Source organism: Artibeus jamaicensis, unplaced genomic scaffold, assembly GCF_021234435.1.
Source record: "Artibeus jamaicensis isolate MK-2021 breed Jamaican fruit bat unplaced genomic scaffold, CSHL_Jam_final contig_1686, whole genome shotgun sequence".
NCBI lineage: Eukaryota > Metazoa > Chordata > Mammalia > Chiroptera > Phyllostomidae > Artibeus > Artibeus jamaicensis.
The window spans coordinates 31,648-45,365 of record NW_026521327.1 but is presented as its reverse complement, the minus strand read 5'-3'; the positions used below and the strand labels follow the sequence as shown (position 1 = coordinate 45,365).

At 37.9% G+C, this 13,718-nt stretch overlaps 1 pseudogene; it reads right to left on the bottom strand.

Annotated features, from left to right (window-relative positions):
• Positions 1 to 9,241: 9,241 nt before the first annotated feature.
• Positions 9,242 to 13,268, bottom strand: LOC119060094 (eukaryotic peptide chain release factor subunit 1-like; annotated as a pseudogene).
• Positions 13,269 to 13,718: the final 450 nt, after the last annotated feature.

Here is a 13,718-nt window from a genome sequence, read left to right as displayed (position 1 = left end):
TGGAGATTTGGGGAAATTTCTAATAAAGTTTTGAGTGGAAAACCTACACCTAACTTTTGCAATACCAGGCTGCACACTTTTACATCAATTGCCTCTAAAAGTGAACTTTGCAACAGTGCTTGTTCTACCTGACCCTTATCATGCACTTTAGTTTCAATGATGAAACTCTTACCCCTGCACCTCTGATTGGCACAATACTCTTCTTGCTCAGTTTCCTTGGAGAAGCCTGTGTTTCTCAAATAGGAAGTGTGTGGGGGAAATCAGAGCACATAGGCAGGTACAGGCAGTCACAGAGGTAGGGCAGAGGTTGAGTCATGTGGAAACCCAACACAGCCAAGACAAAAAAATCATTCATACTCACATGGATCCATTCTTTACAGTAGAGTTAAATAGTTTGTGTGTTATGGGCTATGATGTATTCAGCTTCCATTAACTACTTCTCTTTGAAATCTGAGTTGCTTGAGCAGGTGCATGGCTTCACTCAGAGCACCAAGGGAGGGATCTGGGTTGTGGAAATGGAGGTTGAGGAAGTGGGAATTAGGAAGACTCACTTGTAGTTTGTGTCCGTTTCAATTTGTAGGTGCTTTCCAATTATGCCAACAATTGTTTAAGAAGTTGCGAGACTAAAACAAAGTTTTAAATCACTAATCTGTTTTGAAGGAATTTATGGGCTCAAAACCTGAAGTACATACTTTAAAGCATAATTTTCCTCTCAGATATTTCTCGGTTGATACAAACTTGTGCTCTCTAGTAACTCTACTGGGGTGCTGATTTTGTTGGTTCCTCTAACATCTGAATTGATGATCCATTTATAGGAAGGAGTTGACTTTTGGGTCAGGCAATGTGAATTTCATATTGGAAATACCATGCCATAAATGGACAATTATTTCTAATTCAACCTCATTGGGAGGAGTTGCATCTGTCAACAGGTAGAAATGTGGATGTAGATTGGAGTGTTCTGATGACCAAAAATAACACAAGATGAAATGGAATGATGTCACCCCTCCAGGATATAGTTTAACTAAGGAGCCTCTGTGTGTGTATACATGCATATGCATACAAAAATATAAAGAGAGGAAAGAGTGACTAATGCACCAGGCACCTAGAGAATAGGATGTTGATCAACTATACTGGAGGAGGCTAGTGGTGAGTGTGAGGAGGCTTATCCTCAACATCTGAGAGAGTGGAGAATGTAGAAGTGGCAAAACTTGGCAAATAATCCAGATCCCAAAGCAAGTCAATGGTTGTGGTGTCACAAATTCCAAATAAAATTGAACAACTATCAATTTGCATCTATGTGTGAAGGAGGAGAAAAGGGAAAGGAAGATGAATGAAGCTAAAGAAGAGACAGCCCACTTTTCTGCATTGCTTAACTCCAATTTACTGACGTTCTTTATTTGCGGCACTCTGGTACAAAACTATTGTGATTATGTAAAAGATAAATGTGCCGCACCTTTACATTTTGTTTAAGGGTGGATGTTAATATGGAACTGTGGCATTTCAGTTCCTCAGGTTGTAGCCTTCCTCTCATCTTCCCCTTTCCTCCTTATGCTTTAAAAATGCAAGAAAAGGAGTTCCTCAAAATGCAATTTTGCAAAATGTAACCAACACTATGCAAAGTACTTTTTTATCTATTATCAGATAAAACACACCCATAAACCAAAAACCAAAACAGGCACATTGAAAACATCAGATTCAACTGAGAGGAGATGAGAGCAATGTTTACACTTTGACCTTGTCTTGTGGTGTTTATTTATTTTTTGGTATTAAAAAAAACTGAATAGACTTTATTTTTAGAGCAGTTATAAGTTTACAGAAAAGTTGAGTAGAAAGTACAGAGTTCTTATATACTCCTTCTCTTCCCCTGCTTTCCACTCCTCCCTCACAGTTTCCCCTATTATTAATATTTTATATTAGTATATTTTTGTTACAATCAATGAACCAATATTGATAAATTATAAGTAACTGAAATCTATGGTTTACATGAGGGTTCACTCTTTGTGTTGTGCTTTCTAGGCTTTTGTGAAATGCATGATGTCATGGATCTACTGTTACCATATCATACAGGATAGTTTCACTGCCTTAAAAAAATCCATTGTGCTCCACCTATTAATCCTTTCTTTTTTGCCTTCTTCCCCTTTTACTTCTCTCCAAACTCCTATTAACCACTAATCTTTTTACTGTCCCTACAGTTGTTCCTTTTCCACAATGACATATAGTTGGAACCAAACTGGCTTCTTCCACTTAGCAATATGTATTTAAGGTTCTTCCATGTCTTGTTGTGGCTTGATAGCTCATTTCTTTTTATCACTGAATAATATTCTGTTGTATGGATGCATCATAGTCTATCTCTTCATCTATTGAAGGGCCTCTTAGTTACTTACAGGTTTTGGTGATTATGAGTTACTATAAACATTCATGTGCATGTATTTGTGTAGTTGTTCCAGCACCATTTGTTGAAAGACTGTCCTTTCTCTATTGAATTGCCTTTGCTCATTTGGCAAAGATCAGCTGACTATATTTATGTGAGTCTATTGCTGAGCTCTATTCTGCACCACTTATCTATTTGTTTACTCTTTAGGCAATGCCATAATATTTTGATTACTGTAGCTTTATACTGAGGCTTGAAGTTAGGCAGTGTCAGTCTTCTGGCTTTGTTCTTTTTCACTGTTAATTTGGCTACTTTTGGTCTTTTGCTTTTCCATAGAAACTTTAAGGTCAGTTTCTCAATTTCTACAAAGTAACTGGCTGGAATTTGATTGGGATTGTACTAAATCTATAGATTAAATTGGAATGAACTGACATCTTGACAATATCAAGTTTTCCTATCCACTAACATAGAATTATCTTTCCATTTATTCAGATCTTCATTAATTTCTTATTTTATTTTTAAAAAGATTTTATTTATTTATCTTTAGAGGGGAAGGGAAGGAGAGAGGGAGAGAAACATCAATGTACGGTTGCCTCTCTTGTGTCCCCTGCTGGGAACTGGCCTGCGACCCAGGCATGTGTAGACTGGGAATTGAACTGCGATCCTTTGGTTCCCAAGCCCATGCTCAATCCACTGAGCTACACCAACCAGGGCTTAATTTCTTATATTAGAGTTTTGTAATTTTCCATACGTAGACATTGGGATATTGCACATATTTTGTTTGGTTTTTACCTAAGTATTTCAGTTTTTGGTGCTAACATAAATGGGGTGTTTTAAATTTCAAATTCCAGTTGCTTGTTGCTGGTATATAGGAAAGTGATTGACTTTTGTATATTTACCTATGTCCTGCAATCTTGTCATAGTCATTTATTAGTTCTAGAAGGTTTTTTATCAATTCTTTGAAAATTTCTACCTAGACAATCATGTCACTGTGAACAAAGACAGTTTTATTTCTTCCTTACATGTCTGCATACCTTTTATATTACTTTTTCTTATTGCATTAGCTAGGACTTCTAGTATGATGTTCAATAGGAGTGATTAGAGGGGACATCCTTGTTTTGTTCCCAATCTTATGGTGAAAGCATCTAGTTTCTCATCATCAAGTATGACTATCTTTGTAGGATTTAAATTTTTTTATTTTTAAATTTTATTTAGTTATTTTTCAAGTACAGTTTTTTTTTCTATTTCTCCCTGTAGGCTTTTAAATAAACGTCATTTATCATGTTGAGAAACTTCCCCTCCTAGTTTGCAATAAGTTTTTCACATGAATTAGTGTTGGATTTTGTCAAATTATTTTCTACATCTGTTGATATGCTCGCATGATTTTTCTTCTTAAACTTGTTGATATGATAGATTACATTAATTGACTTTTGAGTGTGAACCAGCCTTGCATACTTGGGATAAATTTCAGCTGGTCATTGTATCTAACTCTTTCATACACTATTGAATTGGATCTGATAGTATTTTCTTGAGGAATTTTGTATCTTTGGTCATGAGAGATACTGGTCTTTAATTTTACTTTCTTGAAAGTATTGTCTGGTTTTGGTATGAGTTTAATGTTGACTTAATAGTATTAGTTAGGAACTGTTCCCTCTGCATTTGTTTTCTAAAAAAGATAGTAAAGAATTAGTGTCATTTCTGCCCTGGCCAGTGTGGCTCAGTGGGTTGAGTGCCAGCCTGAAAACCAAAGGGTGGCTGGTTGGATTTCCAGTCAGAGTGCATGCCTAGGTCGTGGGCCAGGTCCCCAGTTGGGGGTGCACGGAGGCAACCACACGTTAAAGTTTCTCTCCCTCTCTTCCTCCCTCCCTTCTCCTCTGTCTAAAAATAAAGGAATGTATTAATTAGAAAAATAATTGGTGTCATTTCTTTTTTAAGTGTTTGGTAGAATTCTCCAGTGAACCTATCTATGCCTTGTGTCATTTGTTTTAGAAGATTATTAATTATTGACCCAATTTTAAATATAGACATAAGCCTATTCAAATAGTTCATCCCTCTGCATGAGCACTGGTAGATTATGTTTGTCAAGGAATTCCTTAGAAGGAACTGCTTCTAAGTTATCAAAATTGTTGATAGAGTTGTCCATAGAGTTGTTCATGGTATTTTATTTGTCCATAGAGTTGTTCATGGTATTTTATTATCCCTTTAGTATCCATGGGATTAATAGTGATGGTTCCTATTTCATTTCTGATATTAGCAATTTATGTCTTCTCTATTTTTATCTTGGCCAGCCTGGAGAGGGATTTCTCACTTTTACTGATAGTATCAAAGAACCAGCTTTTGGTTTCTTGTAGAAAACATATAGTTGGACCTTACTTTTTTTAATCCACTTTGACCATCTGAGTCTTTTAATTGACATATTTAGACCATTCACATTTTAAATGATTATTGATATGGTTGAATAAATATCTAACATTTTTGTAACTGTTTTCTATTCATTGTCATTTTTCTTGGTTTCTATATTTTCTTCCACTCCTTTTCTGCCTTCCTTGGTTTTAATTGAGCTTTTTATTATGATTCAGTTTTTCTCCTCTCCTAACATATCAGTTGTACTTAAAAGCATTTTAATAGTTGCCCTAGAGTTTGCAATATATATTTACAATAAATCTAAGTCCACTTTCAAATAATACTGTCACTTTATTGGTAATGTGAATACCTTAGGCACAGTATTCCCAATTCCTCTCTTCTGTCCTTTATAATATTTCTGTCATTCATTCCACTTACCCATATGCTGTAATCACTGAATACATTTTTGCTATTATTTTGAACAAACTGCTATCTGCAAGATCAATTAAGAATATTAAAAATAAAATATTTTATTTTACCTTCATTTATTATTTCCCTAATGTCCTTCCCTTCTTTATGTAGATCTAGTTTTCTGATCTATATCATTTTCCTTCTCCCTAAAGCACATATTTTAACATTTCTTGCAAGTCAGGTATACTGGTGATAAATTACCTCACTTTTTGTTTATCTGAGAAGGTCTTTATTTCTTCTCATTTTTGAAGGATTATTGATGGATACAGAATTCTAGGTAGGTGGTATTTTTTTCCCAATACATTAAATATTCCACTCCACTGTTTTCTTGCATATTTTCTAAACAGAATTCTTTTTTTTAAAGATTTTATTTATCTTTAGAGGGGAAGGGAAGGAGAGAGGGAGAGAAATATCAATGTATAGTTGCCTCTTCTGCATCCCCTGCTGGGAACTGGCCTGCAACCCAGGTATGTGCCTTGACTGGGAATTGAACCGTGATCCTTTGGTTCGCAGGCCTGTGCTCAATCCACTGAGCTACACCAGCCAGGGCCAGAATTCTAATGTGATTCTTATTCTTGCTCCTCTATAGGTTTTATTTTTCATATGGCCTCTTTCAAGATTTTCTCTTTGATTTTGATTTTCTACAGTTTGAATATGATATGCCCCAGTGTAGATTTAAAAAAATTATCCTGCTTGATGTTCTTTGAACATCCTAGATTTGTTGTTGGTGTCTGCCATTAATTTGGAAAAATTCTCTACCAGTATTAGTTTAAATATTTCTTCCATTACTTTTTCTCATCCTTATCCCTTTGGTATTCCTATTACATACATATATGTTACACCTTTTGTAATTTTCTATAGTTCTTGGATATTATGTTCCATCTTTTCATTTTGAAAAATTTCTTTTGTCATATTGGGAAGTTTTATTGTCATATCTTCTAGCTCATTAATATCACCTACTTTGTCCAGTCTGTTAACAAGCCCATCAAAAACATTCTTCATTTATATTATAGTGTTTTTGATTTCTAACATTTCCTTTTGATTCTTTCTTAGAGTTTTTATCTCTTGGTTTACATTACTCATCTGTCCTTGCATGTTGTTCACTTTTTCATTAGAGCCCTTAGCATATTGATCATAGTTATTTTAAATTCCAGATCAAATACTATATTTTGCTGTGTATAATGCACATTGTTCTGCCCAAATGTTTGAGGGAAAAATAAGGATGTGCATTATACATGGGTAGTACCAATTCCATATCTATATAAATGTTTTTAATTTTTATTTATGCTAATGCATTAAAGTGTAACTGTAGAAAGCAATAATGATATTTGTATGGAAAACAATCTCTTGGAATATGATCATCGGTTTTGTCAAACTTTTAAAATTGAATTTAAAAAATAAAACAAAATATTTTTTGCTGAAAGTTTGGGTCAAAAACATGGGTGTGCATTATATGTGGCAAAACATGGTTATTCCAAAATGTCTGCCATATTTGAGTCTGGTTCTGATGCTTGCTTTGTCTTTACAGTATATGTTTTTTTTAAATAAATTAAGCATGCTTCATACCTTTTTTGTTGAAAGCCTGACATGATGTATTGGGTAAAAGAACCACAGTAGATTGTTTTTAGTATGTGGTTTTATGTTTACCTGGATAGGATTGGGCTGCGTTTACTGTTTGCCATAGTTGTATGTGTCAGAGGCTAAAATTTCCTTTAGTGTCTTTTTTTTGCCTCTCCTATCATCTTTGAGTGTCTCTAGATAGATGGTTGTTCTTATATAGGATCTGAGGCTTTTGCACTTCTTTTAGCTGTAACCCACTGTTATTACACAGGTCCACTATTGATGTGGTGGTACGGTTGAGGGGAAGAGAAGCATTCTATACTCCTATGATTAGCTGTTACTCTTTTAGTGAGACTGTCTCCCTGGGTTGTGACCTTTACAAGTGCTTCTCAGCTTCCCTACACTTCCTTTTAGCTGAGACTGAAAGCTAGAAGGGGCTAGAGTTGGGTATTTCCCTCCCCTCTGGCCAGCTAGGCTTTGGTAAAACACAAGTCATTTAGGCTCTGGTAAACTGGTTTCCTTCCCTTCAGGACAAGTCTTGGTTGAGGAAAACAGCGCTCTGGACATATTTCAGAAAGGTTGCTTTGCCCCTCCCCCTGCTGTAAGAAGGAAGGTTTTTTTCCCCCTCCAATTGTTAAGGTGACGGTGACGGTGATGGTGATGACTTGGTTGGGCTCTTAGAGGCAAAACTCATGAAAGAGTGGAGTCCCCTTAAAGAAAGCCCCCAGTTTTAACTCTCGAAGTAGTCCATATTCAAGGTAGAGCTTGTAGAAATTTGTCAAATTACAGTTTGTGTTCCTACTCATCCTAGCACCAACTGTGGGTTTCTGCTGTTAGACTTCTGGTACATTGTGTTTTTCTTTATATGTCTGTCTCTCTAGTTTTCAGGGCAACAGTTTGCTCTGTGACTACGTTTCTCTGATGGATCAAAGAAGCTGTTTTTAGTTCATTTTATTTCTTGCTGTGAAGATGAGAATGCCTTCCATACACTTTAAAAAAAGAGTTTATATGTGTGTGTGTAATTAATCATCACCTGAGCATATATTTATGAATGAGAAAGAGAGAAAAAGAGAGAGAAACATGGATGTGAAAGAGAGACATTGATTGGTTGTCTCCCAAATGCACCCCGACTGGGGGTGGAACCTGCAGCCTAGGTATGTGCTCTGACTGGGAATTGAACCCACAACACTTTGGTGCACGGGATGATGTTCCAATCAGCTGAGCCACCCTGCCTGGGTGCCTCCCATACTCTTCACAAATTGGACTGGAAGCTGAAAGTCTTTGCCTTGGTTTTTAAAGTGTGAGGGTTTGATAGTTCCATAATATTGTGTGTTCACACACTGGTTACCATTCACACAGAGAAAAGGATATTGTATGTTTTTTTTTTTAAATAACAGCTTAGTTCTGACTAGTATAGCTTAGTGGATTGAGCATAAGGCTGCGAACCAAAGGGTCACTGGTTTGATTCCCAGTCAGGGCACATACCTGGGTTGCAGACCAGGTCCCTGGTAGGGGCCACATGAGAGGCAACTACACATTGATGTTTCTCTCCCTCTCTTTCTCCCTCCCTTCCCCTCTCTCTAAAAATAAATAAATAAAACCTTTAAAAAATAACAGCTTAATCACACTTTAAATTTGTTATTATTATTTTTGCTTCCACTTAAATTGCATGTTTTATTTCTCCCAACCCCAGCAATAGCACAGAAACCCCATCATACCTTTCCCAAACTAGCTTTTAGTAGTCTAGGATTATGGGAACCCTTGTCAAAGCAACTGATGCTAAGGGCCCCTGAATCCTGGCACAAATGTGCCTGCAGAACAGATGGAAGGAAACTGCACTGACCCAAATGCTTCATGTGACAGCTCGACTTGACAATGCAATTTGCATCCTTAAAACTGACAGTCTGGAGAGGGAAAGGGTAGTGTGAGGGAGAGAGTGAAATTTAAATAGTCTATTATTAGCTCACCCTTTCAACATTAAATAAGAGACCAAGAGAGAAGTGTTTCCAGTGTTTCACCACATATATTTCTTCTTATGCAGTTGAAGCTGAGAATGCCATGTAAATGGGTCACTGCAAAATGCAGCAATTTAATTTTTTCCAATCAAGAAACAGGCCAGTATGATCTCATTTCTATTAACTTTTGAAGGTTTACAATGGTTAACGTATTTTTGCTTCTATGTGAATGTTTAAAAATCAGTTATTTCATAAAATACAATTGCAACCATTTTCACCACTGAGTAAAAGTAAAAACTGGGATTCTTGTTTAAATTAGTCCAAAGTGGCATTCAGGAACTCGGTTGTAGGCTGCTGTGCTGACACCATTATAAACAAAAGTGTATGGTTGGGATAGGTTTTGTTTTGGTTCTCTTTTCAGTATCCACTGCTCATGGATTAATTTCTGGAAATGTTCCGGTTGTAAGGCAGGGATCTGTTTGGATTTCACCATGGGTGAACTCCTTGGGTTGGATACTGGAGGGGAGGCACATTTTGCTAACTACCTAGTAGTCATCAAGTTAAAAAATTTATCATCTCCTCCTTGGTAGTCCATTCCCTGGAAATCTACTAGGTACCACAAGATACCTGAAATACCACCAAATCTTTTTGTTACTGTAAAACAGTCCATTGGAGTGCCAGGGAAGTCTCTACCCATTGGCTAAGATGGAAGCGGGGGAGGGGGGAGAGTCTTATAATAAGCAAAAATCTAGAGATATGAATGAATAGGGCCTGAGCGTGCATGGAAAGCTAAAAAGATAAATGGATAGGGCCTGACTGCACAAAAAGCTAGAAAACTAATTGCATTTTTAAAGAGCCTTCCCCTTCCTAACCCTATAAGAACTGCGAGCTTGAGCAGGAGGATTGTGATGGTCCTTGACACAGGAGTCCACTATTCTCCGAGGTTGTGTGGCACCTGAATAAACCTATTTCCTTTTGCACCAGCACCTGCCTCACAAGTTTGGCTTTTTGTGGCAACAGGCATCTGAACCTTCATTCGTCTGCTTGGTAACACTTTCACATCTTTCGATCCTTGTGACTTACCTGTAACAATTTCTGTGGGGACGACTTTCCTTGCAAGTCCCTCCGAGTGCCGCAGATGAGAGTAAATATGACCGGGACATGATGTGATCTGCTTAGGGAGGAAAAATGGCCATTTTCCCAGAGGAAAAAGACTGTGGGCAGTGGCCAGTTTCTCAGGGGAAAAAGGCCAGCAGCAGCCAGTTTCTCCGAGGAGAAAAAGGCCTCAAACCCCCTCCTCCAGGGCCTTTTATTGGGTTGTAATACACAGGAATACAGGGTGGCAAGGATCAAACAGCAAATAACATTTCAAAGAAATCTGAGGGCTTACTATGAGTCTGAGTCTGTCAGGAACAGAGTTTTAGGGTTCTTGCTTGAACCCTTAACATATGAATGAAAGCACTCTTAGCAGAGCAGATTTCACAGGTTTTTCAGGAATTCTTTGTGGTGCCAGATTTTTCCCCAGGACACGCTCTAGCAAGGCAAGGAGCTGCACCTCTCCCCAGCAGGTATTCAGGCTTAAGGGGATTAGAGCCAGGAAGCACCTCTCCTAGAGAACATGGGGACTCAGGCTATGTCAAAGCGGGGGCGCGGGTGAGAGTCCATTGCTCTTTGTTGCAGCCCCACCCAGTCTTTCCATGAAGGCCTCCCAAGTGATTGAGTCTGACTTAGGTTGCCCCCCACTGTGAGGGGGGTCTTACCCATCATTGACTTCTGACCAAGATTTGGGGGCAGGGAGAGGAAACTGAGGCAGCATTTGCTACCAGAGACAAGCTTTGTCTCCTGTGGCTTGCATTTCAAAGGTCATCTCTCGCCCTTAGCCACAAGGGGCCGAGATACAGTTCCTAGAACCAGGCAGAGCAGTCTGCAACAAATTTCCAATGTGGCTCCAATTTTTAAATAGTTGTTAGCAAACTATTCCAGCAGGGACATTCTCTTAATTATTTTATGTTCTTGTCCTGCCTCTGTCTGTGAAGTGAGATTTATCTTTCTCTTGTTTTGGAGTTAGAGAGTTTTCTCCTCTTCTGTGCCTTGGCAATGAAGAACATATCTCATTATATCTAGATTTTCATAGACTACTAGAATTTCTACAGCTCTGATGTCTAAAACCCTTAGTGTATCTTCAACTCCAAAACAGTGCTTGCCAGTGTCATGACTGACTTCATCAAAGTATCATCCTATTAATTTCTTCTCTTGAATAAATTTCACATTGAAGAGGACTCCAGTAAATAACTTGATAGCTTCCTTGAATCCATTTTTGTCACTATAGGATATATCAACTAATTTTAAAATCTTTGATTGCAATATCTGAGCAAACATATCAGATTGATTTAGTTCAGTTTTAAAATCAGCTGCTCCAGCTAAAATGAGACCAGCCGCATTCACTTTGTCCCTAGAAATAAACAGCTGGACAGCAGTCTCAGCTGCTTTCTGAACATAGGTGTGTCACTTTTCCATTTTAAAAAAATATTTTATTTTTTTATTTTTAGAGAGAGGGGAAGGGAGGGAGAAAGAAAAGGAGAGAAACATCAGTGTGTGGTTGACTCGCACATGGCCCCAATGGGGACCTGGCCCACAACCCAGCCATGTGCCAAGACTGGGAATCGAACTGATGACCCTTTGGTTCACAGCCCACACTCACTTTTCCATTGTTAAACTGGCAAACCACGAGGCTGTCTGACTTCCTTTACCATGTTTTTTTGTTTTGTTTTGTTTTGTTTTTTGAGATCTATGGTGGATTTGTGCAGGACTTCTCTTGTGTCTCCTTGAAGTGTGCCAAAAAGTGCACCACTACCATCTATTACAGTGAAGTCAAACTTGTTATCATCTGAAAGTAGGGCTGTAAGGGCCTCCCTATGGAATTTGTGTTCACATAAATACAACAATATATTAATTGGTCTGAAAGGTTCAAAGTTACTGTTGACTTTCTTTTCTTGTCCTTCTTCTGTTATAATTGTACCATGGTAAACCAGGTCACTTGGAGGTACTTTGTTATAAAGTTTGAGTCTTTATTGTACAGATATAATGGCTCCCAAGACTGAAAGGTGGTTTGCTTGTGACTTAATGTTAGATGCAGTCCCAAACTCATCTGCTAACATTTTTGCCACTTGTGAAATCTAGTCTTTGGGGAAAATGATCAATGATATTATGCTTGTGCCATTGCCATGGGCTGCCTCCAAGCTCTTAATCAGCTTTTTCCCTAGCTGATGTGGCCCATTGGATTGAGTGCCAGTGTGTGAACCAAAGGATCACAGGTTTGATTTCCAGTCAGGGCACATGCCTGGGTTGTGGGCTAGGCCCCCAGTAGGGGGTGTGTGAGAAGCAACCACACATTGATGTTTCTCTCCCTCTCTTTCTTCTTCCCTTCCTCTCTCTCTAAAAATAAAATAAATAAAGCAAAATAAACTTTATACTACTCTGACTTACCATAAAATGAAATTAGAATAAAATGTACTAACAAACTGATAAAAAGAACTCACATACTGACAGTTGCCTTAATAAATGTATTGCAGGCACCAGCAGTTCCTGTTCCTGCTTGTACAAGAAATGACCTTGACCACAACTTCAGGTAATACATATTACCCAAGTACAGGAATTTGGCTGGCACTGACCAGTTCCAGGATTCTGACATTAAACATCCATATCAGGACCAGCAAGGATGCTGCCTGCACGTCCACAGCTTCTCTGCCTGATCTTTTTGTTCTGCTTTTCCTCTCCCTTCATATAAAAACCGCTTCCTGCACTGAGATGTTAAGATGAGCTTTGAGATGAGAGTCCCACATCTGACAGGTTGCTGCACCCGAATAAAACCTCTTTCCTTTTTCATCAGCACCTGTTTCATGATTTTGGCTTTTGTTGCAGGGGGCAGCCAAACCTTGGTTTCAGTTACACTGTGAACACAGGGGTGCATATATTCTTTCCAGTTTATGTTTTGGGATTCTTAGGATATATTTCCAGGAGCAGGATCACTGGATCAAAAGGAAGTTTCATTTTTAATTTTCTGAGGAAATTCCTTACTGTCTTCCACATTGGCTGCACCAGTCTGCATTCCCACCAACAGTGTATGAGGGTTCCCTTTTCTCCACATCCTCCAACACTTGTTGTTTGTTGATTTATTCATGATGGCCTTCTGACAGTTGTGAGGTGATATCTCATTGTTGTTTCAATTTACATCTCTAATAGCTAGAGATGTTGAGCATCTTTTCATATGTCTATGGGTCACTGTATGTCCTCTTTGGAGAAGTGTCTATTCAGATCTTTTGCCAATTGTTTAAATGGATTGTATCCCTAGTGTTGAGTTGTATAAGTTCTTTATATATTTTGAAAATAACCCATTATCAAATTATCACTGGCAAATATCTCCCGGTTCCTGTCAACAGCACTGGGTCATCTGCTATTTTGTTGCCTCCTCCTCCCTAAGGGCCCAGTCCTGGACAACAATGGCTGTTTCTCACCAGTGTTGACTCCTTGGTGCAGCTCTGATGCACCAAATCTTCTGGCAGCTGCATCTGTTGTAATCTACTCACATAGGGCCTGCGACATCACTTAGTCCACATTAAAAAAAGAACAATCACTATTATTTTTTCCTTTGCTTATTGTATTGTATATATCTTATAAGTTTTATGTTGCCTTAAATCCCAAGATAGAGAATAAAAGAATGAATGAATAACAAAAGAGATAGTTTAAAGCAGAGAAAAAAGAATCCATTTAATTGGTACAGGTACAAAAATAAATGAAAAATACTTGGTTCATACCCCAATGGTTTAGTATACTTAATTTTTATCCAGAAATATTGAATGGAGATATGTTAAAGTGGACCCTTAGTTCAATAAAATGTCCAAGATATGGGGTTATTTTGGTTAATGGAATATTATGAACTGCGAATGAACATACAACCTCTGTTTTTGTTTATTTCCACCTTTTCTATTGAAGAGAAATATAAAAACATGCACTAGTAT